Source organism: Dysidea avara, chromosome 7, assembly GCF_963678975.1.
Source record: "Dysidea avara chromosome 7, odDysAvar1.4, whole genome shotgun sequence".
Taxonomy (NCBI): Eukaryota; Metazoa; Porifera; class Demospongiae; order Dictyoceratida; family Dysideidae; genus Dysidea; species Dysidea avara.
In genome coordinates, this window is record NC_089278.1 from 24,294,588 (window position 1) to 24,300,800 (window position 6,213).

The window sequence follows — 6,213 nt, forward strand, 5'->3', positions numbered from 1 at the left end:
GTTACCATCAATCCCTTCATGGTCACAACACAATATATCTGTATTTAATTTTGTAGGTGGTATGGTATTTTCATCAAAAATTGCTAATTCTTCAACCAAGAACCTTTCGTAAATGTTGTTCACCACTAGAGCCACTTTATGTATACTATTCACCAGCAGCAAGTCATGAAGAGTCACATTTTTACAGTTACCAAAATAAAGTGTAATCCTTAATAACGGTTGCCAATTTTGGTTTATATAACTAGCAACATTACTTTTTTGAATTGATCCACATTCAATAAATTTGATGCTGGAAATTTTTACTGATTGTAAATCGTTAAAGGAAAAACCTACATCCTCTCCACAAATTATGCTTGTCTTGTCAGCACCATTACCAGTGATACTAACTGAAGGACAATTCTTAAACAAACTGCTTGTCACTGTTGAATTAAGAGTAAACTTAAACGTACCATCATGGATAGTAACATTAAGTGGACGACCATGACAGTCAGGTAAATTAGAAAACACAAAATTGAGTGAGGCACAAGAAACTTCGCTAGTCAAACATGAAACCTTGTCCATTCCAGTCTCTTCATTCACTGCAATATCAGTAGCACTCAAACATGGTAGTGTGAATAATACAATAAGAACGGTACACATATACAACTGAAGACAATCCATGTTTATAAAATCAATTCTAAAATCAAAAAAAAGTCATATTATGACACTATACATATTTAACAAGAGTCATGGCAGTCACAATATACATGACTCTTTATAGTTATCACATTATTTCCTCAGAATTTGAGACTCAACAAATGGGGTCAAAGGTATTTTGTTAAAGAGCAAGAAGTGTCTATAACAAAACTGCAGTGTTAAAGATTATCTTAATTTTACAGGGGCAAACCCACCTGTATGCTTATTAAAATTACTTGTTGTAGTAAGAGCACCATAAAATAATTGTTTAGAATGTCATATGTCTGATCAACAACTAATGAAACCCTGGACAAATTTTTCTGCATTAAAATATATCTTGTTGACTGCTTTATTAGAGTATTTAAACACCACAATTTTACACCAGGTTGATTTTCTCATTGTGTAATTCTGTAGCTGTTTCTATTAAACCACAAAAGGTTTGACTATGATGGTTAACTTGTACACAGACTGATTTTCAAGTCATTCTCATAAATCAGCTTAATACCCAGTAGGTATGACAAACACTAGTCTTTTAAATCTAAATAACTAATCATCTGTAAATTTATCAAATCTGCACCACACTTGGTACATTAATTTGCTTTATATTCTTAAAATATGCCAAATATCAAGGAAATTAAGCTGCACAGTGTTATACTGTTTTAAAGTGTGCAAGACAAACAGATAAACTTAAGCCCACAAAATGAAGAAAAACCAATCAAGCCAAACATTGTGGGCTCGTATTTCATGAATGTATTTGGTGTTTGGAGTGCCGAAAGTGGATAGAATTTACAGTATAAAATCATTCCATGGAGCTATGGATGCATCTGGTGAAAATTACATTTATTCCTGTGAACCCATGCATGCACGGATATGCAGCAATAAGAATTGTTTTCATCTGAACGTATCAATTACTGAAATAGCATTATATACACTTTGTTTTCAGCTATGTTCAGTCCATTACACAGAATTACAAATGAAGAAAACTACAAGAAGGACCTCTACAATCAATCCAGCCACAACAGAAAACTTGGATGATTCCCATTAGAAATGTAGGGAAGCCATCACACCACGGGTACGCTACCATGAATCAACAATTTGTACTATCAGCAAAGATAAATGGTACACAAAGGAGGACCTTGAGTTACGCTGGCATCAGACAATCATAGAAAATTCCATTGAATAAAAAAGGAATAATTTTTTAGCAACCTATTGGAAGCATTTTAAGTCACACTGAAGGAGTATGTGACTTATAAAATGTTACTGATACTGTTGATACAGCAATACAATGGAGTATTAATAAGCAGTGTCAAAGTCTTCAAATCCTGTTTATTGGGTTAGGTAACTCCAACCAAGGGCTACAGAACAAGTTGTTGTCAGACCTTCAGTGCTGGTCACTGTAAAGCATTAATAATAAGTTAAAGGAAGAAAATCCATCCCTCTTGAGTGTGGCACCTGACTAGACATTCACTGGCTTGCAATTCGAATCCTGGGGTTGGAGTGATTTTTTTTTCGTATCTTTGGCACATTTTCAGGACTTTATTACATTATAACAATGTTAAAAGTCTTCAAATCATGTTTATTTGGTTAGGTAACTCCAAAGGCTACAGCACAAGTTGCTGTCAGACCTTCAGTGCTGGTCACTGCAAATTAAGCCATAACTAATAATACAGTGAATTAAATGTTCACATTGAAACTCTATTGAATGCAAGGCATGGTCATGCACTCTTCATATTAGTAATATATTTTGAATAAGTCTGCAAACTTCTATGCACATTAATTTTGTTACTATAATCTTGCATGTGCATGATGTGTGTGATAACTGTAATCACTTTAGTACACTACTTTGTATGACAGGTGATATGCACTAATAAAAGGTCAATTTAGCTATGCATTGTGGGCAATAAATAACCACTCAGTGGTCATGCTGTTTCCAAGAACTTGGCAAAACAGGATATCATACTTAACCATAGAGTCACATGTCGTGATTCTAATAATAACATACTATTATTCATCAGGTATATGATCAGGACATGTGACTATATAGTAATATCTTGTATTTCCATCATATTATTCGTCATCATTCTATAAATGATAAGCCCATATCAAAACTACTCTGTACAGTTTGTCAAATCCAGCCATTCTACCAATAATTATTGTCTAATTTTTTTTCACAGAATACAAAGTTTTACCCCTTAATTCTGAAGAATTAACAATTAAAATGATGTAATATCTGCTTTATATCCCTTTTACTACCTCAGGTTAGTCAAACAAGCTGATTCAAAAAACCTTGTCATTCCTTAATTTCCTTGTCCAATACAAAATACATGCATTTTGCAGAAAATACAAAAGTACAGGCATTAGTACCCATACTTTCTACAGCACATTATGCGATGAAAGAAAACCCTTGAATTGCCCTATACAATGCCACCCGTACTGTGGTTGTAAATTAATGTTACTACAGTGTCATTTATTCATTGTTGATTAAGGCATAATGCACACCTCACACAACAGTCTATTGGAGAAATTAATTACACGGGTGGACAAACCCCAAAAGTACAACCTGTTATCCTCAACCAAATCCGAAAAACTTGGTATCATTTTATGTGTTGAAGTGCACTGATTAAGAATTCACCTGTACTGAGTCTTTAAAATTAATGGTAATTTTACAGAGAAGTATGCAAAAAACCTTGTTTTCCAGCATTTATTTACATATCTGATGATGTGTAATTCAGGCTCTTTCCATTCATCTCAGAGCAAAATCTAATGTACCACAGGACTCGCCTGACATCAAGGAATCCAAAAAACCAAACTGTGTTTCCATAAACTGAAGTATGCAGAAATTATGGTGGTTTGTTTACGAGGTGGTGTACTTTTTACTGAAAACAGGCAAAGCCTAGCAGAATCCAGTAAATTTGACATAAGCATCACTGGATGGTAGCTATATAGGTAGCCACACTAGCCAGGCAGGAGCTACACTCATAGCTATACTCCCTATGCTAGCACTACACTAAACCATGACCGTGATCAAAAGTTGGACCTCCCCCCCTTTTAAAGTCTGCCACACAGGCTTTGAATTAAAGGATACTTTTCAAGATCGTTTTTAATGTGTGTGCTTTCCCATCACATGCCATACTATAGCTATTTCCGTCCCGGTCTATATGGAGGTCATGCCAGGCCACTGAAGTCAAGCATGCCCAGTGAAGCATGAAAAACACTGAAAAACAAATTTCTTTTTTTTCTTGCTGTATAGCTGCATCAATTATTCACCTATCGATGTCAAGCCCCACCCCCCGGGGTCCCCATACACCTACTGGGGATTTGACATCTACACTTGCCCCACCCCTGGGGCTTTTGATGACGGCAGTTTGCTGGACCAAAAGTTATGTAAATAAAATCCCCTATAACACCCCCCAGTACTGGGGAATGCGACACGACATTGGTAGATGCATTAATTAGACTCGCGCGGTTTCTTCAGTATCATCGATTGACCTTATCAGACTGGTCGGCCGCTTTGAGCTGAACTTCCATAGGAAAACTGCTGTCATGTGTGGTTTTTATAGACTAGAAGCCTTAGCTATGCATTTTACTAAAAATTTTAAAGGTAGCTAGCTCAGTGACTTAGTCACCCCTCAAAAACAATAAACTTTCACACGTGACCATGGATCATTACACCTACGTATCAATATGCTTTAATGCTCACCTATATTATAGATTTGCCGTCAAGTTATCGCCACCGGGTAGATCATTAAACGACGCTGATGTTCCGCAAAGAAATTTCCGTGAGGTCCGTATACCTACCGTTCTTGCTATCACTCAAAAAAAATATATATTGTATTGTTGTTGTATTAATGCTTTACAGTGACCAGCACTGAAGGTCTGCAGCAACATGTGCTGCAGCCTTAGGATTACCTAACCTAATTTCAAGGACTTAGACTTAGTGACTTATAGCTGAAAAGGTGTAACAGAAAAGGGGCCAAAGTAAGGAAAAAAAATCCCTCCAACTCCAGGAATCGAACTGCAGGTCACCCAATGTCTAGTCGGGGCCACACTCAGTCTCCTCCAGGAGGGATGGATTTTCTTCCTTAATCCTAAAGTATTTATTGTATTAATGCTTTACAGTGACCAGCACTGAAGGTCTGCAGCAACATGTGCTGCAGCCTTAGGTAGGGTCCGCAACGTGAAATTTCGACCTCCAAGAATCAACTACCAAACCACCCACAAATGCTAGGCTAGGTACCACTTAGAAAACGCCAGATTGGTGTTATTTTTCATTAACGTCTTGTCGTGCAAATCGGCGAATATGCTTACAAATTACGAGATTTTTTGCTATATCTTCAAGTAAATGTCTTTTAAAGCTATAATATGCACTCTCAACCTTTCTTACTAACTGTACTCTAAACTAAAACCATCAGTGGCTGCATTGTCTGGAGCGATTTCCAGCCGCAGCATCGCAAAAATGAAATTTCGGACTCGAAAAAAGTTTCGATGCCACTGAAGCACACAGTAGCGATGCCAAAGTAACCCTCCCAGGTCAAAATGGTCTGGCATGGGTCCAACTACTACCACACCAAATATCATGGAATTCTAAAATTGTTTGCCATCTGGCTGAGCTCGACGGATGTCAAAAATTCGTCAAAAATGCCGATTTTATTCACTGACGGGAACCTTTGCTAGCCAGATGTGCTAGTTTACTTCTCAAAAGCTTACTAGACCCATAGCCAGTAGCTTTCACTCATAGGGTTGGTCTGGCAGCTCTTCTAGCGACCTCATAAACCAACAAATGCCGATATCCACGAATTTTGCCGATATCGACCAATTTACAATGCGTTAAAGAAATCTTGCACATCAAACGTGATGCTTTGCCTCTCTAAAGTCATGCTGCATCCTTGTTTAGTTATATTCGTCCATAGGGTGGCACTGGCGGCTCTCTTATCGAGGCCAAAATCCATCAAAATGCCCATCTCACCATTTGTCATCAGTTTTAGGAAGTTTTAACTACAAGTCAAACATGCTGGTTTGCCTCTCTAAATCTTTACTGGACCATTCAATCACCTTCGTCTGTGTAGGCACCTTTCTTCAGCCTCTTGAAAACGTCAGAGCACACCAATTGGGCGCAACCACCAATACCAGTTAATGCTTAGTTTGTTTCATTGGTTCCACGCAAAAAATGACAGGAAAACCAGCAGAAATGTAATAGAGCGAAAATGGAGTTAGTCTAGCTCTAAATATTGTACTCTACAGGTTTATACAAATGATTACCGAAATGAAAATTCCGATTATCAAAAACCACAATCGAAATTTCCATTCGTGTAGAGTTCCGAACGGTGGATATTTTAAACTAGACTAATTCCAGTTGGGTTTGTAATATTTCTGCTGGATTTTCGTGAAATCAATGAAACAAAATAAGCAGTAAGTGATGTTGATGGTTGCGCCCATTGGCGTGCTCTGACATTTTCAAGAAACTGAAGAAAGGTGCCTACACAGAAGAAGGTGATTGAAATGTCCAGTAAAGATTTAGAGAGGCAAACCAGCATGTTT